Genomic DNA, 24,894 nt, shown 5'->3' with positions numbered 1-24,894 from the left:
TGGAGAGCACTGGACAGCAGTGTGAATAAAAGTTTATTTCCTTTCTGGAGAGGTTTGAAAGATGGAGGTACACTGCTGGTTTGCAGGGAAGCCAATAGAAGATCAAAGCATTCCTCCTAAAAAATTATGACTTTTAATCTGAAAACATTTACACAAGTTCTTAGTTTTACGCAAGGCTAAGCTCCATTAATTTAAGTGGGATTGGCCCGAGGGCCAACTGGGCAGAACTTGCTGTCTCCCCACAAGAGAAGACCTCCAAGGGGATGAGACAACTCAGGAATGTTACCCCCAAACTGTTTGTGCAATTCAATGTTTTAGTTTATTCGGCCTCTGTGATGCAGGCACAACTAAGGCAGAGACACAAGGGATCTGTGCAGCACCATAACATATATGGTGTTCTCAAACTGTGTGGCAAGGGCACCAGCACATCCTGCCGGGAGGAGATGAAGAGACAAAAAGCAGTAGTTTCCAAACAGCCACAGTAGGGCAGCAGTTGCCTCACTCTGCCAAATTTGAACTGCCAGCCCCCCAAAAGCAGGGAGTACATTGAGTAAATAATGAACAGGAAACAGCTCTGCTTTTGCTGGCTATACAGCAAACGTGTCTGTGTTTTGCTGGAATCATTTTGAAAGAGACAGAAAAAAAAAAAAAAAAAAAGGATATATATATATATGTGTGTGTGTGTATATACATATCCACACACTGTTTCATCTTGTAAAATTACTGAGACAACTCCTTGCTAGCAGGGCACCTGCTGGACTTCTCCAGTCTTAACTTAGTGAGACAGCAAAGAAATCAATTTAATTCTTATGCCTGAAAAGATGCTAGCTGCCCTGCAATGCAGGAGGACCTGCTGCCATGCAGAGGGGGAAAATGGGATGCATCACAAAAGCAATCTGCAAGCAGGCCTCCTGCAGAAGGCCTAAAAAAAAAAAGCCCCATATTATTTGTGTGTCTCATAAATATTAAAATAAAGCCTTTAAAGACCTTTGCACAAGACTTCATGCTTCACATCATATATTACAATAGATATTAAAGAAGATGAAAGCTTCACTTTGAAATGGAGTCCTTGATCTCTGCTGTCACGATAGGGTTAAGGATTCACTGCATAGTAATTCATATTATCCAAAACTTTGGTGTATTTTATTTTATAGTCTTATGCTAGATTGAAACTACTCATATTTGTCTCAGTCACTTGGCAGAGAAAGATCAAAACAAAATGTGCTGGAATTAAAATGGGATATAAATATACAGTGGGATGAGAAAGAGATTTTCTTGAGCTTTAAAGTCAGAAGTTTTATATTGAGTTTGAAATATACACAAGTTGTCCACAATTTAGCCAAAATTGAGATGAGAAAGGTGTTAGAGCATGGTAGCAGCCCACATTTTTAACTGGAGGACAGTATGGGGTATGTGTGGGATTCATAAAGGGAGAGAATGCATCTCCCATACACTAAAAGTAAGTCTGAACTTAAAATCTTGGATGCTAAAAGCCCAAACTCTAAAATGCAGGTATGAAATTTAAAACAAATTTTGTATCCAAGCAGAGCACTGACACTACTGACTTCAAAGAGAAAGATTTTTAGTGTTCTGTTTTCCAAGACCCTCATCTGCCAATGCCAGAGTGGATGCAAGCTACTAAACACCAACCTTAGCAGTGATGGACTATTAAATTACAGTAGTTTAATGCTTAAAGTATTATTTGTCTTTTTTGAGGTTATGTCAGAAGGTGCTCAGAATGTTTGGCCAGAAATTCTTTTATTCTACTTTTAATCACACATCTAAGTGAATATTAGACAGAATACAGCTCCCATACAAGTTTCGTTGAAGAAAAATGCCTAAAGAATTTATCACTGGCTTCAAGATTTTCAGTTAGTTTATGAGAGGATAAGCCACATCTCTCTTGCAATAGAGTACATTTTCATTACTTTATCAGAATGATCTCATAAAATGCAACTGTAATCTTTACAAAATATCCAAAAGAAAAAGCCTGAGGGAGGCTAATTGTGATTACAAAAACACTAGTTGAACAATTTGGAAGAGATATAACAGCAGGACAACAGCTATATATATTTCAAGAGAAGACAACGATAACCTGAATGCTCACTTAAATTAAGAGCAAAAAAGAATCATCCAAAACCAAACAGATTCTATCACTATTTTAGTGCATGCTAAATTAGCAATTTTAGGATAAAAAAACACATAGTTCTTAAAGACAATGAATATTTTCACTATATGTTTCAAAAATTTCAACCTATAAAGATATTGCCCTCCGTCTCTTTGAATCTGGCATTTTTTTTGTCTACTGTTGGTAGAAGCCTTCAGTGAGAGATTTTCTGCTCATTATCTCAAGAAGTTCAAGAAGCAATGCTCAGGAAAGCAGTATTACAGGTTCAAAAGTGAATCATGACTATGGAAGACTTTGATGTGAAAATAAGCTAGAAAACAACCTCAAAACAACATGCTTGAGGTGACAGCAGGTGATTTATTCATACGTCTTGACTGCCTGTTTGTGACGGGAACTCCTAGTGGGAGAGAATTGATAAAGTAGAGGGCAAACTGAGCTGGGAAACATGAAATTGATTTTAGAAATCAAGAAGTAGGTTTGCTTGAGCACACTGAAATCTTTTCTGTCCTCAAAACAGCCAAGCTTGTGGAAAGAGTGAAAATGTGTTTTTATCCAACTTGCTAACTCATAAGAACCCACAAGAACCACAGCTTTTCTTCTCATTTTACATATTAACTGGTAATATTACTACCATATCTTGTGCAATTCTTTTCGTCTGCAACAGATCATGCAAATTTAGCTACAACTTAAAAACTTATTAACTGCAAGCTAACTTTTCTTTTGGTGTCTTAAGTCTGCCCTTCCCTCACCAGATAAGCCTCTTTCTTATTCCTTACAGGAAATATATATATATATATATATATTCTTAAGATTTACTTTATAAACCCCACCTCCGAATAGAAAAGATCAAGAGCTTGTCTAGCATGTTTGCAGGTCGGGTAGATAAAACTGCAGCAGCTTTAAACAAGTTAGCTTATTGATAGGTATTAGGTTAGGCATTGATAATGTAAGTATTCTTTGGTAGAAAAAGCTGTTAGTAGAGCCTGTACATTCTCAAACGGAAGAACAAATAAATAAAAATTATGAACTTTCCAAACATGCTTTCAAATTAAAGAAAGAAAAAGTTATCAAACTATGTGACTGGAGTACCATGACAGTGGTCAATGTAATATAAATTTACCTAGGAATGCTACGGATAGGCACTAATTCACATTTACAAAAGTGGCTGGGTTAGCCAACTAGACAGACATAGGTTCCTCTGAGTATCTCGTAGGCTTTCATCTCTCTCCATACTATCCCTGTAATGGTAGCCTATTGCAACAGGATTTTGGAAAGAGATACAAGCATGGGACTCTTTCACTACTCTATTTCTCTCTCTTCTCTAGATCTATAGTCTCATTTCCAGTCGCCAGCAAACTACACTTCCAGAAGTGTCCTTCATAAAACAAAACACCCTAGCACATGGGGAAATATTCAGGAAAAATACATAACTTGATCCTGTCAATACAAGGTCCACCAGACTCTTTCAAGTGTCTTGATGTTTTTGTATTTTCAAAAAGTCTGAGTAATATTACTCTCTTCCATGAAGGATATGTTCCAAGCACAGAAGCTAATCTACAGCCTCCAAAGCACTTCATTCTTTAGAGCTCTAAAATCCAATTAAGAGTCCAAATTCATATAGTAACACCCAGTGATTTCTATAGGATTGATGACTGAAAAAAAAAAAAAGTATTTTCTTCAAAGATAATTCTTACCTGCTCAACTGTGCAATGGTGAAAGGTCTTGAAGTCACTGAGAGTCCTCAAGATTGCAATCCCTTCCAAGGGACAGTACAACACAAACTAGAGAGCGTCAATTTGTCTATAGTACCTTGAAATTTCACTCAAATCCTAACCTGCGGAACAGTAACTTTGTTCAGTTTCCATAGCTCATTTTAGTTTTTGTTCAGCTTCAAATTACAATTGTTTCATCATTTTCTACAAGATATTGGATCCAGTTCTAGATTTTTTATACTTTAACAGAGCTACAAGTGAAGTAAATGGAAGGATTATGGGAGCAAATAATGAATAATTTGGCCTTCTACTTCCAATAAACTCATTAAGGAAGAATAACACATACCTTTTTATGCTGACTCTTTATCATTCCTTCTGTTGGGAGACTTTACTTACAAGTTCCATGCAGAAACTGAATGACAGAGACAAGAGTCACACAACTGAAAGATGACTGCCTGATATTTGTTCTCTTTTTATATAGTGCACCCTTTTTGCAAGGATCTTTTGAGTTCTCACAGGCCAGATGTATATTGTCTTCGTAAATTAACATTGTGCAAGATGCATCATGCTCACTAAAAATGTTAAGAATAGTAACTCTTCTAAAATAATTCTTGATGGTTTGTGGACACAGCTGACACTGATATACCATGTCAATACCATCGTGGTGATGCTAACCTCGTCAAATACACTAGTATTTCACCGGTAAGGAAATGCCGGGCTTTATTTTTACAGCAGTGGTATCTTCCATTATGTCATCCAATGGCCTTTTTTTCTCACAACTCACAAGCAAGTCCCAGGACATGAATCCCCAGTGGAGAGAGGTGTAGGGATAACTGTATAATCCTGTCCCTCCTCTTTGGATGTAAGATACTTGCTGCTCGTCCTCTTTCCTACCTGCTGATATGGGGTGCATTGACTATTCTGCAGTTTGTCCAGAAGTCCTCACTCTTCCTTCAGATTACAAAGCCTCTGCACCTTGGATTCTTGTAAGAGTTAGATAGCTGAGGCTCATTGAACCTCTCAGTGGACCTGGGCCTTAATGCCAAACAAACTACTGAAGATAAGACTGCAAAAAATAAAAATAAAATAAAAGCTTCGATCTTTCGGCACTAGCAATGGCAATGTTTATTATGGCCTATAGAAGACAATACAGTTTGCCTACGTTGGGCTTTGGATCAAGTTACGTAACTGTTACATGCAAAATAAAACCATAAAACCTTTTATTTTAAAACCATTAAAACATTTATTTTGGTCTATTGATGGAAGATTCCAGCTTTCACCTATGTCCACTTATGATATAATTTACTGAGGTGTAAGCCATCAAGGGTGAAAAGAGTATAACTAATTTTACAAATAGTCAAATAATATTACAATAAAACTGTATATTTTGCCAAGCTTATATGGCTTAATAGTAATAAAATAAAATACTCTGTGACTGAAAAGTCGTGCTATAATTTTGAGAACACCAAAGTGGGGAAATCTGAGATGCATCTCCCGCAGCTGCAGAAACTCAGTTATATTATACGTGATCATGCTGCGCCTTGGACAGTGGAGCACAACTCCCCTGAAGCCAACTGTGTTACATTTTCCATCTCTGTGTGTCATAGGTCAGATTCTCAGCTGATATAAATCAGCCAACTCCATTAAAGCCAGTGACATTCTGGACTGATTTACACCAACAGAATATTTGGGCTGAACTCTCCTATCTTGCAAAAATTGCATGGCTGACTCGCGGTGGCTTTTGGTAACAAGCTTTCTCTGTGCCGTTAGCTCCTAGGCGCGCTGCAATATTGGGGTCACATTGTCCTTCTGCACACACAGGTAACGGGGAAAATATGTCTTTTTGAAAGAGAAGAAGACACTAATTTTGATCCAGATCTCTTTGCTTAGACCTTGCCGGAGGACCTGTTCACCCATGGCAGTGGCAGAAATGGTGCTACGTCTCTCCTGATCTGAGGAAACAAGATGAAAACTTACCTCTCACCCTCTCTTGATACTCTTGCATTTAGACAGCTACAAACTCCACGCTGAACACTGCAGACTCTTTGTACACCCAGTCAGGGATGCATGCCCAGCCTACATTCCTACGAGCAATTTTTAAAAGCAAATAACACAGATCTGCTAGTTCCTAAGGCACTAGACTTCATAGGATATTGATGGTCTTTTTGTTCTGCATTGTAGTATTGCCTAATACAATGTTGCCCAAGCTGCAGAAGCTCCTCACCTAGGCACTAATGAACTGCAGGAATGTATGATAAACCACACAATATTTACAATCTGCTGTGAGATTCAGACAAACAAAATGTTGAAAGAAAAGTGTGGCCATCTTTGCCTTTTACAGTTTGAGGCTCCATAAATACAATGAAGAGCCATTTGTAATGCCCCAGCTGTTTTGAGTAATGAATCATTAATTGACAAAGTAAACACAGCATTATTATAAGAATGCTGGAAATGTTTTTGTTCATGTTCATCATCCTTTGGGAACTTCTTGTACTCTGCTTAAGATTGCATCTCAGGAGGATTCTTCCTCCCCTTCAAAAAACAAAAAAAGGAAAAAAATCCAGTCACTTATTTTGAAAGCTACAAACACTTGATAATGTAGCTACCAGCAAGGAGAATGCTGCTCCTTTGCCGTCTTTGTTGTTTCTTTCATATGAAGAGCTGACTGCAATATATCAGCATCAAAAATATGACATAATGAACTGCATATGCCTCAGTAAGTGTCATCACCATTTGCGAAGTCTGGTGGGAGTTAGTGCCCATTAGCATCATACTGGGGTGAAGGTGATGCTGACAGGATTGCACAGAAATGTGAGCCATGGCCAAAACCACTAATGTGGCACTGACTCTACCTTTTGAGGCAGTCATTTCTTCCTACTTGAATCAGTTTTACATGAAAGAGACAGATTATCTCACCACCAGTCATCCTTCTGTGGTAAATTACTACAAGAGTATCTTTACATGTGTAATGGTATTCTTTGTGAGAGGAAAAAAAAAACCTGATGTGACTAAGATCCACATCTTCAAGAGCATGATGACATTCTACAGAGCTACCTTCTGTTGCCCTGGTTTTCTTCTTTCTCCCCAGCAGTCCTCATTATTTCTTCCCTTGCTACCCACCATATGTTTCTGCATATACATTGTGATACGGTAAAACAGTTTCCCATATTCACTAGCTGTCTATGTTTTTGACACAACTCTCTCCTCTTGCCAAAAAAAGCTTCTAAGCTATGTGATTAAAGGTTATATTGGGAGGTAAAGAAAAACAAAAAGGAAATTAAGACCAGCAATTTTCCTCAGAACTTGTTGCACATTTTTTAACTAACAATTTTATCTTTCCAAGGGAGGTTATTTGAAGGGAAGGGCTGAAAGAGGAGAGAGGGGAGAGAACAGGAAGGATTGTTTTGTTTTCGTGTGTACCGCCTAATCAATCTTCCTCTTTCAGCTTGCAGAGCAACATTCTTCACCATTGCACTGCAGCATCCAGTTCAAAGTCCCAGTTAAGAGCTAGGGAAAATTCTTAACCATTTTAGCAGTGCTGCAACTGCCCCTTCCAATGGACACCCACTCTAACCTCGTCTTCTCTTTCCTGGGCCAGGATAGGGTTCCCACTAAGCTATTTTTCCACTGAACCAGCCAATTTTACTGCTGAACTACAGCTGTTGGCAAGAAAAACAAATCTATGAAAGCCTCTTGAATGTACAAAGGCAGGGCTCCGAGTGCATGCCCAGCTCAGTGTATACATATGCAAAACCTTTTGCGCAAGAGCTGCATGTGCACAGCAACTTCCCCCCACAAACACCCGCGCACAAACGCAGCCCTTTCTCTTGTCCGAGCAGCCAGGTGATGGCCAAAAGCCAGAAGGACCCAAGTGAGGTCAAAGTTTTCCAGCCTGCAGAAGCCAGAGAGGAACGGGCAGGAAAGGAGCTTGCGGCAGTGAGGCCTGCAACGCAGGGGTGACGGTCATCAGGGACATCCACTTGAGACTGCCCAGGACCTCAATGGAAATGTCCCTTGAAAAGTCATCTTGACTCTCTGTGCCACATAAAAAATCTGTTTTCGAATGCTGCAGCCTCTGGCAGAATAAAAATTCTGCCTTCCAATCTATATCGAGCAATACGCAAAGCTTAGTTTAAAAAGAAACAAGAAAATAATGTAGGAGCTACCATAAAGTCTGGCCAAGAAATTAAGGTGTAGTGGGACTGATCACTTTTTCTTTGGTCTTAACTTTTACATTTATCTAACTCTTTTAGAATTAAAAAGATATTACTTCATATTTAACAGAACATGATTTTTCCTAAAAAGGACATCAACACAAACACTGTCCTCTTCTGGAAATACTAAAATTAGTCTTTTTCTTAACCCCTCTAAATGTTAAGTACATGTGCAGGCATTTCAAAATGAGAAAACCTCTTAGTTTCAAGGCAAGGCTACTCCCTTTGAAATCAAGAAGGACAATATGCATATTTAAAATATTTAGTACTTATAAATGCTATTGCAGAATTAAAGGCTTTTTATTCTACACGATAAAGTTAAAATTAATCACTGCAAAAAAAGTCTTTTACAGAAATTTCACAAGAGTGCTCCAAAAAATCCTGCTAAGTATGTTCCTATCTATTTCCAAACCATATTGTATATTTTCAACGTGACAGACAATTCACATAAATTCAAAAATATCTGTCAATATTCCCTTTGCTCCAAGATATTTAATATTTACTTTTTCTACACAGCTAAATTGAATTGTTTTGATTTAAAGCACTATAATTGCATGAGGCTTTGCAAAACAGAGAGTTTTTTTAAACGTTTTTTAGTTTGCAAAAATCCTAGTTAGAATACTTACACCAAAAAAATACTTCTTGAAATTCATAATTCTGGAAATTCATAATGCTTTATCTCATTTTTTGAAAAATTTTAAAGTAAAATTTACGTCCTTAGGTTGAAGCTCTAAACTACTTCATCTGTTTAGGTAAATAACTCTCATTCTGAAAAATGTTTCACATTCAGCATGGAAATGTCATAAATGAGCTTAAAAATCTACACCAGAAATAAAACAAATTGGATGTAGCAAAATAGTCTCTCTTACCTGAAACCAGTAAATCACGTGCTCCCTTTCATTTTAGCAAAAAATGCTTTATAATCTTGCAGTTCATAATAAAAACTCTGTTTCAGAGTTGGACCTTTTTTTAAAAAAAAATATAAGTGAGTAATAACTAGAACCACGCTGATGATCTTTGTAAAGTCTCAGTATTCAGAATAATATTCTACAAAAAGAGGAGGAATATACTGTGCTGCATTAGCTTGGATCTCAATTGACATGGTATCTTCTGAATTCTTACTGTGTGTATATTTTAAAAACATCATTAGTAAAACTGCAGGGAATAGCCTTGAGAATCCAAAGTGATAACATCTAAATTGCTAAAGAAGCTCCCAACTTTCTAAACCTTTTCTCACCAGCCAAGGTGAATATAATTTATCTCATTTGTTTTTTTAAACAGTAATTTTTGTAAACAAAAGTATGCTGCTTGGCAGTTTTCCACATCCTGAAGAGACCTTTCAATTGAAATTCCTCTTAGTGTTTTCTGCATATCATTTCTTCTCTTACAATTACTTACATGTTGTGGATAAACAGTCACACAAATAGCATTATTACTATAGAGTGTCTGAAGCCAAAATCTATAACCCTTTCTAGTTACTTTAAATTTTAGTTGACTTACTTTTGAGGAGATTCTTTGCTCTCTAACATATGAAACCATATTGATTTAATATCACAGGGAAAGCAAACCAGACACTAATGTATGGTGATGTATTTCTAGGTTTTGGAAACAACTCAGTACGTGGTGTTTTATGAGAAAAGCAGAATTAACGTGATTTGTCCACCTAAGAGCTAGTAATTAAAAGATTCACTGAAGGTGTTCTCTCCCTGTGTTTCTCCCGCTGTAAAGATATGACTCTTATCTTCTAGTGGCTATCAGAAGATAACAGAATACCAGCAAATAATGCTTGTTTGATTGTAATAAAGTAAACCTCATAGTAAGAAATTAAAAGGGAAATGCAAATCATTAACATAGCATTGAAAGTGAAGCAAATGATATAGAAAAAGCCCTACAATTTGTGTATCTGCCAAAACATATTTAGCATGAAGTACTTCTGTCACTCTCATAACCTTCTCCTTGAATACCATATATTCTTCTTTTCTCAGATATATCTGATAGACAGATATATCTGCACAGAATTTGCAGGCACTCTATAGAGAAAAGTTTTAATTTTAGAAACATATTAGAGATGCTACTTTAGTGCTAAGAAGGGAGAAATTTCATTTGTGCCCACGCACATGTACAGCACTGGTCTCACTTTACATTGAACATGCACTAATGTCAGTGGAAATCCACACAAGGGATAGATGCAGAAAACTTCATTTGGCAACAAAAATTGTTAGCTAATGCCAATGGATGTAGAGTGGTCATTAGACTTCAGAATATGATATAGGGCAATTCACAGTCATGAAGGCAGTGTTTTTCTTTACAGAAAGGTAAAGGACTTTACAGAAAGGTTAATAAGCACTTGCTTTTTCTTCTCTTTTTGCAAATGGAATCTAATTTTCCATGTAGTCTGTGAAAGTTGTCTAACTAGAGAGCATGGGCACCTATACCACTCGTGCCTGGATAGCATTTACTCATGCTTTCTTCTTTGTTACAAACTTCAAGAAGAAGCTGTTTTGTGAGAATCTTTCAATAATAATTTCCTTAACAGGAATTACCATCTACCTTTTGCTTAGGGATGGTTTAACACATACCTCAAAGAATAGTCTGATACATTGAAGCTTTATGGGAAACAAGAGCCATATAATCAGACAACATCCCGGCTCCTTTCACTAGGATTTACCACTGCCATGGAGCCATGCTACCAAATACTTTCCTGTATTTTGCCCTTCTCAGGTGTATTCCTTGAAATTAAAGAAGGGATTATATACTCAAATTCACCAAAGACAACAAAGAGTTAATAGAATGCTATCCTGCCCTGGAAAAAACTGTTTGGGGTTAGTTTGAGTTCAGAAACATATAGTTCCAGTAGACTGGGTTCCAAAAATAGGAGGTAGCTGAAGCTGGACTGCTTTTTCCCTCATGGTTTGTCCCTGGAAAAGAAAACCCATACCTAGGAATAGCAATATTATCAGTGGCCTTTCACCTTTTGAACAAGCAATGAGGACAATATTGCTATGCTGTGTTAAGGCTTCACCAGAAACTGTCTTCAAAACAGAATGAAAAATACGCAAGATGCATCACTGGTATTTGCCATCTTAGAACTATTTGTGACAATCCTGCAGACTAGTGGTGTTGCATGAGATGAATTGTATGGAAACCTTATCTGAATCTGATGAGACTGTGAAGACTGAATCAGTTCTCTCCATCCTTTTAAGGACAGTTGGGTTAAGCAGATACTCCTACTGCCATTTCACAAGAAAAATCTTAGGACTACATCTCCAGATTACCCAGAGGCTACAATGTCTTACCAGAGCAGGATACAGAAAGATCCTCAACACTAAGCAAGCACTAAGGCACTCACAAAGCACAGGAGGCACCACTTTGCAGCAGAGCTCTAGGAGATAGGAAGAGAAATGGGAAGACGGTTGCTCAGTCAGTAAATAGAATTCCTGCCTTGGACTCAGCATTCAACACTTACAGGAACATAACAATACAAAACAATGACAGAGACGCTTGAATTATTTTACAACAGTAAAAATAATTATGGAAAGTACCAGACTGGTTAACATTTGGCAACATTAAATTAATGTTATTGTTTTAATTAGTTCCCTTTCCAGTTTATGAGTTGACTTTAGAAAGCTGTTACTCTGTTTTGATAGAAGAAAAGGCTTTCTGCAAGAGCAGTACAACATAAAAAAATCTTTCTCATTTTTTTTCTTTAAAAAAGATGGTTTTGTTCATCTAGCTATAAAACAGCATATTAGTTTAAAAATAACTTAGGAAACTATGTCTTTCTGAATTGTGATTTTGCCAACACAAAGAAATAGCTCATATATTTATCTATCATTACAGCCTGGTTATGGGAACTAGAAAAAGGAATGTAATGATAGGAACATTAACCTTTAACAATGGTTGAGCTATAAGCCATTTTTGTTCCAAGACTCCAGTTGCACAATAAGGTCCTTTTACGATAGTTTAAAACGTCTTTTCTGATAGTAATGTTTATAGAATTAGCTTGAGATGACATCTTCTATTCTATTTCTCAGGCCCCAGTAAGGCAGGGGAAAGAATGCCTCTGTGTAAGGCAAACTAGACAGGAGCAATCTCTGTGACTATCAGGGAAATGAGCAGACCAGACGTTTTGTCATGATTTCCACTGAGCAAATCAGCTTTCTTGGTCATCCCTGTTCTAAACCCAAACACCATCTGCAAGCACATTTGAGTCTGCACAGCCAGACTCATTGGGGTGGACAGGAGTGTAGATGTTTCTCGTCCCACTTCCCAGCAGACTTTTACCTGTTCTGTTATTCACAGGCATTGCCCTTCAGGCTTTCCGCATGTATCTCTCTTCCTCTAGCTACTTCAACTGCTGATTTTTCTGAAAGGCAAATCCTGATTAGCCAACTTCATGCTATTACATACACCAAGAACTCTGTAAAAGTGCCTTTTTGAAGCACATCACAAAGCGTCTATCTGTAGAAACACGAATAGTACATTTTTTCATTTGAGGATCAAAAGAGGGAATAAACTAATCTACTGCCTGAGTTTAATTTTCTACAGCACTGATGTGCTTAGTACTACATTCAGGGCTTGCAACAGTGTTCAAAGAATCTGAGCACTAACATTTAAACACAATGTATTTGAGAAAATTTTTCCGAGTCAAGCAGTTCACCGTGATTGAATGGAATTTATAAGAAAAATCTCTTGCATACTGCGTATTTTAGGCTGGGATGTTACATGTATGTTTTGGACAGTACCTTCAAAAAGGTAATAAATTTTTTAAAAAGTCCCTTTGAGGTTTTGGGTAGCAAAGTGACGCAGCAGCAGATCATCATTTCCAAAGTGGCGGAGGTCTCCACCTTAGGAACTGCAACATGAAACAAAACAAGTGAAGAAATTACGGCAGTTACATCAATCAAAATCATTAATTGAATGTACAATTATTTGCATTTAGAATAGATCAAACAAATCTGAATACACTTAATAGCCTCACATTTGGACAGGTCTCACATGACTGCATTTTCATGTGAATGTATGTATGAGGTTACAGAAAAAAGCTTTGATTTTTATGTTCCTCAGGGTTTAGCTGGGAAAACTTGACTTATTTGTACTCAAAGATATATAGGAGTCAGCTATTTAGCATTTCAGTCAGTAAAATTAAATGCTGTTTTTCCAAATCACCTTTGTAAAGATGTGTGTAAAATCACACTTTGCAAACTTCGGAAGAAAGGAAGAAAGGAAGAAAGGAAGAAAGGAAGAAAGGAAGAAAGGAAGAAAGGAAGTCCATATTTTATTATTATTTTATTTTATTTTACTTTATTTTTTATTCCTAGTTTTATCTGGTTAGTGAAGGCAGATCTTTTTCTTTTCCAGTTTTTCTACCTGTGACAAGAAAAGAGAGGTGGTACAAAACCTATATTAATGTTTTGGTTCACAGCACTGGTGCAATTTTGAAACAATTTCCCCAGTCATCACCACTTGCTGGGCATTATTCCCATTCACAGAGCTGACTGACCACGCAAGAACTGAATTCCTTCAGAGGGAAACGGAGAGGGATCTTTGCTCCAAGCATGCAGCAAAGGCACTTCAGCTCCTACCAGAACCAGGAGCAAACTGGTACTTGGGGCAACTTCAAACCACAACCTGCACTAGAGGGGACCAAAGTACCTGCAGTTGAGAGCAGTCCCTCCCACCAGCTGCGACTACATCAGCAGCCCCTGCTTTGGATGCTGTTCTCGCCTTCCGCTGGGCCCAAGGGCTTGCTTGGCCGAGTGACCCAGGCACAGTCAGTGCGAAAGCCAAAGCCACACCTGCAGAGGGGATAATATTGAACCTCATGTCACAGAGAAGCAGCTAATAACGTTCTCAGCTTCTAACAACTTCTGCATGCAGTAGTAGTTAAAAATCTCAATTTTGCATTTTAAAGATTTGCTACAAAGGTGGACTTGAACCTTGGTATAGCCCTGGCTATTTTTATCAAGTGTGAACTGCATTCAGTCACATATTTTTCAAGCAATTAATTAGGTAGGCTTTGCTCAATGCAGTTCGTGTAAGAATATTTTTATCTTTCCCAGTGACCTTTAAGCATCTACATCGTTAGGTTTTTCTGAGACCATCTAAGACTACTTCTCTAGTCCATCAGCTCTTGTTTGTCCATGATTTTGCAGAACAGGAAGGCCAACATTCACTGACTGATATGGCAGAATTAGGGTGTTACCACCCACTGATTGACCCTCTACCTACATTCTGGAGAGTCTACATCCCAGGATCAAGTCTCTGAAAGAAGGGGGCTAATTTCCTGGATTAGAGACTGAATTGAGTTCTGTGGATACATTTTACTGAAAACACTAGACTCCTATTGTATTTACAAATTGGTATTATAGTTAAAGAAAATATACATATATATATTTGTATACTGCATTACTTAATATTCTAGGATTGATTTATCAGGTTCCTATTTTGGAGGAGGGATAGGCATTTGCAAACCCAGAGAAAAATATATTAGATTTGCTCATGAGTTTTATACTAAAACGTTTATACTAATCTTTTATACTAAACTTTTATACTAAAACTCATGAGCTATGAGTTTTATACTAAAGAATCTATTTAAGAAATGTTACGATGAAACATAAATTTAAGCATCAGCATATTTTCATTAGCGATATCACAAATAAGTTACATTTAGAATTACAAATTCTAAAATCATAGATCACTTTCACACACCACAAGGTCTTTGAACCTCTTCTTGGACTAAAGTCTCAGGAAGTGGCACTTACCAGAGGAAGCCAGTGTTTAAACCATGTCTCAAATACTTCTTGACTTTTCTTTTGTATCACTGACCCTCTTGTTTGAGACCATATCAAGCTTCACCAGGGGATATTTGAGTACCTCTGAGTATTTTATCTAATCTTTGTATAATAGGATGCATACAGTGCATTTTCTTTCTTTAAATGACTTCAAAAATAATTTCATATAGTTCCTTATTTATTCACTGTAAAGGAATGCAAGATCAACTCGCTCAGTTACCAAGATGATTTTCATCTGTCAGCTTTTCAAATACATCCTCAGATAAAAATATACTGGAAGCATTATTAGACATAATGGCACTACTTATTAATAGTGAGTAAAATGTTACCTCTTCTGAAATTTCTCCACTATTAGAATTTGTTTGAGCAAATGTAAAGCAAGAAGAAAAACCTTACCAGCTTAACATCATGCATGCTCCCTCTTCGGGACCAAATGACACAAACCAGCCACCTAAGACAGATGTTAATCATTTGGTTTCTGCAGGTTGCAAGGTGTTGTGGTACTATGGTGATTTAACATACTACGTGAAACTATATAAAGCAGAGCAGACTCTACACGAGAATCTTCTGTTGGTGAGTTTTGGCTACACTTGAAGTTTCATGAAAAAGAAGAAAATCTGCTATATTTTTCAGCTGAGGTCATTTACTGTAGCAGTCACAAGTGTGACTTTCAGAACATCTGAGTAATTTTCAATTTTAATCCTCAATAGTTTCCCATCACATTAGCAGAACAATAGGAGACCTCTGTTGGGTAAAATAACAAATATAATTCTTGGATGTACATACTAAATCCAACTGATTAGCGATTTAAAATGATTAAGAAAATGTTAGTTTAAGGATCAGGGCCTTTTGATTCATCTTGGTGGTTTAACATTAATAAATTGAGTCCTCAGGCAGTAAAGTTCTGTTGGTCAGTGACACTATGCAAGTTTGCAGAAGCTGAAGATAACACTTTTTTTGTTGTTGTTTTTCTCTAGCAATATGTTTCCAATGTGCATTTTCAGGTATAGCAGTTGATTTATAAAGCAGAATATGACTCTTAAATACACAATGAAAAATGAAATAACCCAAGAGCCTCTTTTAACCTCTTTTTGTTGGTGGTCATCCCCGTATTTTTTTTTTTTTTTTTTTTTTTTTGGTGTCTGGACATTTTCACTAGAAAATGCCCTACTATGGAATACAAACTACCTAATAAACTGCAATTAGCGGTTCACTTTGCAGGGAGTGGGAGTTTATAATGCTTTAAATTACAGATACTTTTTAGTAAATGAAACAAGTAAATAGTTTTATCTGAAAAACTAATAGAGATTAAAAAGGAAACAACAAAGGAAAGCATGCAGCAGCCAACATCAGGAAAAAGGCTGTGCAGACCAGTTCTCTTTTTGAAAAAGCTGTTAATTTCATCCATCACCCAGCCTGGGTGCAGTGAATTAGTGGTCTCAGCTGAGCTCTTCAAAACAAAGCCACAAACACAACGGGCTGAATTCTGCCCATGTTAAACCCAGTAGAGACTTGCCCGGGCTTAAATGGGAGCAGAGTCAGATCCTACTGGCACCACTGAAGGCTTTTTCTGGCAATTACTACAACAAAACGCAAAGAATATATGGGTCACAGAGACTTCTGTGTCTGCCTGGCAGCTCTGAGCAGCAAGGCGAACCTTTCCCACCACAGTTACCTAAAATGTCATGACCATTGTTCTGCCTGTGGAAGAAATACCCTGAACGTGCCACCAGTTTGTTCATGACAGAGATCTACTCTAAAGATCCCCTAAAGCTTTCCTTGCTTTATGCAGGAGGAACCAAATTGCAGCCAAAGTGCTTCTCTAAAGTCAAGGAAGACACCTCAGCTTGGCCCTACCATCAAGGTCCAGAGCAGCAGCTTCATTCTGCTCAATGCCCTTCCAGAAAGTTCAAAGAACAGGTTTCACACTGAGGAGATCCTCAAGGACGAGGGAAAATAAACAACTCATGTTACAAGCAGAAGCACTACACATGTTATGCATTAATGTTGCTCACTTTTAAAGCTGATAAACTGTTTAACAGAGCTGTTCTGTGTTTGCCCTAATCCCTATCATTCACCTCTTCAGTAGCTGGATCACTGTCATTTTTATCATGGGATTTTTATTTCTGAGCAATCCCACCAGAGAATTTCACATAGCAAAAAAATCCACAGGAGCGTTGACTGTGCCATCATGATTCTATACCATTAACACATCTGTAAGCACAGCTCCCACGACATAAACCATGGGCTTAAGACTAGAAAGAGGTTTGATTTATGGTGAGTTAAGTAAATCATCAGCAGGTGGGAATCCAAGCTTCCTGTGTGTACAAAATTATGTTAGGTTCAGCTAAGGCCAGAATCAGGAAATTCAGAGACATATGGAAAAAATAGAGGAAGGAAACTTTTAGGAGAGAACTTTTATTTGTTTGTTCTGTGATATAAGTTTTTTAGTAATTTACATGGTTCCATTTAAGCTTTGAATGCAAAACCGAGTCATGTCTGTTCCTAAAATAATTTTTCAAATAATTAGCAGATCAAGTTATTATTTACAGTGCTCCAGTGAAATCAGTCACTTCTGACTTTAGCAGAATTTAATTTGCTATATTTTGAGATGAGTTGGTCCCTTTTCAGTACTATGGTGAAAGAAAGCCATATAGAGCAAAAGTAACCTGCTTCCAATCATAAATAACTAACCTGAGTTCTTACATGGGTCTAGATGGAGGATGTTATGATGTTACAAGATACTGCACTTTGAGTCAAGAAAAACCTGAAATAGTGAAGAAATAAATGCACCATCCATTGTCCAAGCAGGCACCTAGATGGAAAGTTCCTGGTGCTAAATCTTTCCCCCAGTGAAGCTCTAAGGAGGAGCCCAGTCTCACAGCTAGGCGACAGCTGTTTGGACATGGTCCCTGTCACCCTAGTAAAGTCAAAGCCAATTCTACAAACTTTGCCTATAATACCTTGAGCTCATCTGCTAGTTCCCAGCCGATCAGAGGGCTCCTTCATCACACAGCCTAAGATCCAGCGTAACCTTCCCTAGAACACAGTTCCCAAAGTGAAGAGGTCCAATTATTTTATGAATAGAATGGATGTAAGAGCACTCTGATGGCTTTAGGTGATGTGGGGAGAAAATACAATTTTTAACCATCAGAAATAGTGAAATAGGAAACAGGAAACAACAAAGATGATTAAGGGAGTGGAACATCTCTTGTATGAGGAGAGACTGAGTGAGTTGGGCCTGTTCAGCCTGGAGAAGAGAAGGCTGAGAGTGGATCTGATTAACATGTATAAGTTCATGAAGGGAGAATGTAGGGAGAAGGGGGCCAAGCTCTTCTCAGTGGTGGCCAGTGACAGGACAAGGGGTAATGGGTGCAAAGTGCAACACAGGCAGTTCCATCTCCATATGAGAGGAACTTCTTCACTGTGAGGGTGACAGAGCCCCAGAACAGGCTGTCCAGGGAGGTTGTGGAGTCTCCATCTCTGGAGAACTTCCAAACCCGCCTGGATGCCGCCCTGTGCCCCACGCTCTGGGTGTCCCCGCTTGAGCAGGAAGGTTGGACTAGATGATCCCTAGGGGTCCCTTCCAACCTTGAACATTCTGTGATTCTGAAATACATTATTTTTATTCCAATTACGTTGTAGATAGATGTGAATCTTCAACTTCTGAAAAGCACCTGCCTAATACTGTGCCTGAGAAATCAACACAGATATTGTTTTGTTACGGTCCTATACAGTGCATGGTGATGTTGAAAAAATCTCAAGGGAATATGGGCTGAATGCTGCCTCACCCAGCACCGCTCTCTGAAATTAAGATAAATCAGCAAAAGCAGGAGGCTAGCATATGTCAGCTAAAATCATTATTTTTTTCTACAATCATAACCATACAAGATCGGTTATTTTTACTTCCTCATTCAGTTTGCTGCTCAGCTCCTTTAAAAACTCATTCATTCATTTAAAAAAAGTATACTTTTTTTTTTCTCAAAAATATCCAATCTTAGCCAAATAGATTGAATAAATACAGAGTGAAAAGCTGTCAACACTAGCACTGTACACTCTATCAGGAAGAACAGGGGGAATATTACAAAAATATATACTTTTGAAATTTAATATATTAGATATTTTGACTGCTGTCTTCTTCCTTATAACCCAAGGATGACTTTGTTCATTTACATTTTACATCTTGGGAGATTAAAAATAAGACAGAAATAGAGAGATGGACTAGCAAAACAAAACTTTTTATTTTTTTCTGTGTCCACAGAGTTTGAAAACATAGGGAGAAAAAAATGCTCATAGGCTCTAAGTGAGTGTTAACCATTAAAATGTGAAGCTTTGCACAACTTCCTGGATATAGCAGGTCTTGGGCAAAGCAGGGCATATCCAGATGTGCTGAAGGGCTGGTTATGTCTTTGGTTATATTAAAGGCACTTGATGAGCAATCCTAATGGGTTGGTCAATTTTACCACAAAAAGATCAATTCAGTCTGAAAGCTCGGTAGGGTTTCAGTCAGAAAGCTCAGTAGGGCTGCCTGACCACATAAAACAAACAATCAGGCTGAAATGAGAGAGCATATGCACCTACCAGGCTACTCCAAGCTCTGCAAGGTTGGTGGACTTGATCTCTTATCATCCTGGTGCTTGTGCTCTGATGCTTCCCTATGAACGCCACAGAGAGAGAGCTCCTTTCTGCTGTGGAGCTTGCTCAAAGCTTGCAGGATGAGGATGGCAGGCAATTCCAGCCCAAGCTTTGGGAAAAGCATGAGGTGCTTGTCTTGATAGCACAACACTGGCCAAGAGAAGGTGCTTGAAATGCACATTTCTGAATTTGGCAGCTGCAGGTGCCACATGACAATACTCAGCACATCTCGGATGTTTGCTTGTCAATTACCTACTGCTAAGGAAGCAACAAACTCTCCTCACACTTAGTTCCGTGATGCACTCGATGGCACAAACCCATTTGTTTCTATCATTGTATACAGAGAAAAGTCAATTGCAGAATGAAACCTAGATCCATGAGCATCTTCCAACAACCCAAAGAGCACAAGGTTGGGGAATGCTGGAATCTGGATTTTTGCATAGGATTTTCTCAGAGAAAGTTGCTACTGCTCAAAATTATGGAAGCACAGATTTCATTGGATAAAATGGTTTTCACATTAGCACATTCAACAAACAGCAGAGGCCTAAAGTAACAAAACAAAGGCTTAATAAGGAGCACAAACAAAATTAACAGGAATTCCTTTAGGCTGAACATTAGAATAGAGCCAAAACTATTGAAATGTCCGGAACCCAGACAGCGCCGAAGCAGTTCACAAGTTCAGTCAGGGTAGGGAAGCAGGGAAATGTGGTCAGACACTTCTGTCATTTTGAAGAATATCTGTGGGGCTTAGGCAAACATGATAAATGTTCTCATTCAAATGCACCCATAGTTATTTAGCTTACTTCCCCTTAATGTCTGGACTTGAACTGCGTGAAACAACTGAAATACTCTGTCCCACAAGCATTCCTGGTTTACTGATTTATTTGTAAATAAATGGCTCTGTCACCATCTCAAAAAAGAGATTCCTGTTTTGAGCATCACATTTATAAGAATGACAGGCTGAAAGCTCCTGCTTTCCTTAAACCCCTTTCCATCAGATATTTCTTTTCCATGCCACTAGGTCATTCTATACTGTTCATATTTAGGTTGATGCTCTTTAGGAAAGCTCTGAACTGTGACCTTTGACTAATAGTGGCCTCAAGAGGCCACTGGTCTCTCTCTCCTTTTTGCTTTTAGCTGTTGAACTGCACTCAAAATAACCAGGCATTTTCCTGATATCAAGGTAGTGTAATTCACTGTCTTTTACTGACATGAAGATACTGAAAAGGAATTTGTTCATATACTAAACCTTCTATAAATATGTATCTGGTTATGGGAATGCTAGGGAGTCTCTAACTTTTAGGGATGAAAAATGCTTCTGCTCTAACCTTGAACCAGTTTATCCCTTGCTTTATGTCTGAGCAACGGCAGTTCAGATCCACTTTGCAATATAAACTTCCTGCTCCTTCTCTCAGGAATAAGAATTGGTCTGCTTTGATCCAGACTCAGGGCCCAATTTTAAGTGCCAGTCACATTCTCAGACAATAGAAATCATATGTAAAGAAAGACTGTTGGGAAAAATTATACCATTAACGCACAAGGCACTTTTGGAGAGAGCACTGCATAGACAACAATGGGACAGAAAACAGGCTCCGTAGCTCCCACAGCCATAAGGTTAGACTTGGCATTGTGTAACACAGCCTCTGCTTTTAATCTTCACAGAGGAAAGCCAGCACCATCTTTCACAGGGGCTTAGTGTTGTGAGAGTTCTCTTTTTATAAATGCCCAGAGTCACTTCAGGGCTGGGGCTAAATAAAGCAGGCAGCAAGAATGTAAACTACTGCCTGATGTTTTGTTTTTGCTGCATATAGCCACCAGGAAAAGTGGAATATTTAAGAATCCCCCGAGTATAAGTGGGAAAGAGTCTGCAGTATAGCTCTGTCTTATTTTGGCTGTGCAATGAAAAAGAAACATTAACCATTCTCAGGCTACACATCAATGCTTCTCAGCCAGTGCTGTGTGACCTGGCATCAATGTCACCTCTGAACATGTTACGATTGTCAGAGCTTTCCAGAGAGCAGGCAGAATAAGGAAAGATCAATCCTAGTATCAGTCCATTAGCTGAGGAAAACTACCAGTTGTACCTATTTGTTACAATTACTGCCTGAATTTAGAAAGAAACATTAGAGTCAGACACTTTCTAGCTTTAATTATATCCAAGCTAATTTATCTGCCCAGCTCTTTCTCTCTCAGAAGCTGTGTGAGGCAGCTAAGGGAGAGAATGAGGGAGAAGAAATTTCCCCCTACGCAATTCACATATTAGCTACAGTAGTCCTGGACCTCCAATGGTTATCACGACCTCACCGTGTTACTTTCAAGTAGCTGCCCATCTTCCACTTCTGCTGCTCTCCTTGGACTCTGGTCTCGTTACTTTTAGCTTCCTTTCCAATAACTGTGGGTCAAACTTGCCTCCAGCCACTTGAATCCACAGTTGCCTCACTGGTCTCTATGACATGCTGATAAGTTCCTAATGTGGTGACTGTGAAGAAGTTGTTCCACTTATGAATGATCTGAAAATGTAAGTTACATAGAAAGGAGCATTAACTCTAGATCCCCTTCAGGTTGACAGGAGTCCTACCACCGGTTTCAACAAAAACACAGTTTGTCTCTGATGTACGAAATAAGTGCAGTGCAAGCCAGTATACATGCATTTGGCAGGAGACCAAATCAATTTATGCTTCCAGCTACCACTATACAAAACTCTTGATTTTAATGTGGTCAGACACTCCCTAATTCATTTTCAGGAAGTCTCCTACCTGTGATTTAAAAATATCAGTGCTTGTGTTCATGGCCAGAGTACAAGGCTTTCAGCTGTTTCAACTTTGGACGTGTCTACTACATTTGACGTAAAGAAAAAAAAAAAAAAAAGACAAGAACCTCCTCACCTAAAGTAAGAACTGGCAAAACTAAGTGGAAACAGTCATATATTTAAAGAATTCCTCTGTTGTAGCTTATGGCAATGATGTGAGCAGAGTAACATGCAAACCACTTGCAAACCACACCTCCTTCTGCTGGTTTTCAAGCATGATTAGTACAAGACACAAACAGCTATGTAATGAACAACATGCACATCTTTGAAATACTGTATTAATGGGTAAGATGATTCGGCTAACACGATTCCACCGGTCACTAATTGATTACCTTATTTCTCTAGAATGGATCTTGTTCTAGTCGGCAGATGACCTTTCCCTGAAAGAAAACAGACCTTGAAGAAATACAACAAAACAAATTGTGTATTTCTGGACTCCTGACATGTTATCAGCAAATTGTTAACAATACCGAGGCATGTGCAGTACAATTTTGGAGAACCTATTAGGCACACAAATACACAAATATTTAATCCATAAAGGGAGATATCGAAGAATGAGAGAAAAGATCATATTTGAAATCTCAGTTAAGAATGACAGTTGTCTGAATTCAGTCCAATTCAGTGAGCCTGAGTGCTCACTGGATGCTAGAAAAATGCTGCAAATCAAGAGACAAGCTTTGAGGAGGGGTTTGCTGCTTTTCTGAGCAAATATGCTGTTTCAGCTTCTATTTTGATATTGATTAATACCTACTGAATATTTGGAAGGCTAATCTTCATCACTTTTCTCCAGCAGCTCACAGTCACCTGCCCCAGGAATATGTATGTTAGCACATTACTTGATTATAAACTGATGGATGAATCAGTTGTTAAAGAAGAATAAATGAAGAGAAGGATGGATTCTATAACATCATAAAATATCCACTTTTTGTATGTTTATGCATATTTAGTCATTAAAGGAGGCTGATTTCCAAATAAATTTTGAAAAAGGAGAAGCAAAGGATTATCATGTGATGAGCAGAAATAAAACAGACACATAGTAGTGAATAATGGAACTAAACAACGTGGGAGATTTGTCTTCTTGAGCTGATCCTTCCAAGAAATAGAGGGAAAAGGGAGGCAGAGATCAGCAAGGACATCAGAACATACAACTTCCAAATAGTTTTGGATGCTTCTCAAGGGAAATAAGAAGCTGCAAATAGACGTGAGGACAAATGGCAATGAGTCTACAAGACTATTTTCCCCTCAGGAAATGATGGAATATTATTTACAGGCAGGGAGCCAGCAGAACAGTTCTTACCACAGCTAGTCCTAATCAACTTAGCTATAGGACTGGGAGCATAAACGTACAGACGTTACAAAAATTAAAGATGATTACCTCAATAGGTGTTTGAGACTCAGTCACCTTTCCTGAATAGCTAGTGGTATTAATATAATCGGAAATGAATTTATGATACACACTTAGGCTTATCAGCAATCAACGTTCCTGGCTTGAGTGCTGCTGAGCTGAACCACCAAAGCAGGGCTGAGGCAGCCACCCCATCCCAAGCATATGCACCCAAATACAGAAGTGCTGAGAGGACAGCATTATGGGGGAAGCTCCCACACGTTTCCTACTGAGTGTCTCTCTGAAGTGCCTGTAAGCAAACACACGTAGCACAGGGAACAAACAGGAGAAAATCGAGGTCTGCAGGTAGTCTGCAGAGCTGTGATCTCATCAGGATAACGCAGCCATGGTGGGAAGGTTCACATGACTGAAAAGAGAGACCAAGCCAAAAGGTAGGACCAAAACCCTAGACTTCAGGATAGTAACATCTGGCCTTTGCAAGGATCTGTCTGGAAGAGTCATGTGGGAGACAGTCTCAGAAGAAAGAGGGGTCCAGGGAAGATAGTTAATTTTAAAGATTCTTCTCTCTCCAAAAATATTCTTCAAGAATGATATGTTCCAACATGCAGGAAGTCAAATAAAGGTGGTAGAGGCTTGCATGGACAAAAAAGGAGCTCCTAACTAAAGTCAAATACGGAAAGAAGGGATTCAAGAAGTGGAAGAAGAGTCAGATGGTCTAGAAGGACCATTGGGACCCTGCCTGAGAATGCGGGCACATTCTCAGCCAAATGAAGTCAAAAGCCTGCCTGGAGTTATCTGCAGCAATGGATGAGAAGACCCAACAAAAAATCATCAGCATCAGTGTACATCATCAGCAGGGAAAATCTGGCTCCACTGCTAAATGGGGCTGAAGATGGTGACTGGGGACAAAGAAAAGGTCAAGAGACTCTATGCCTTCTTCACTTCAGTCTTTACTGATCAGATTTGTCTCCACAGATCACAGAGCTTTGAGACAAGGAAGAAAGTCTGGGGCAAGGAATACTTACAGTGATGGAGGATCAGACGAGGGAAGATTCAAACAATTTGCAGATATACAAGTCCATGGGATGCTTCCATGAGAATACTGAGGGAGGCAGCCAATGCCCATGCCACACAACTCTCAATTATTGAAGGATGAGCCTAGATAAATGGATAGCAAACTGCTGTGCTGAAAGAATTGTAACCAGTGGCACAAAGTCAAGCTGGAGGCCAGTCATTAGGGGGTGTCCCTTTATTGCT

This window comes from Nothoprocta perdicaria, unplaced genomic scaffold (genome assembly GCF_003342845.1).
Source record: "Nothoprocta perdicaria isolate Ctin4 unplaced genomic scaffold, notPer1 scaffold_161, whole genome shotgun sequence".
Classification (NCBI taxonomy): domain Eukaryota; kingdom Metazoa; phylum Chordata; class Aves; order Tinamiformes; family Tinamidae; genus Nothoprocta; species Nothoprocta perdicaria.
Note: the sequence above shows the minus strand (reverse complement) of the source record.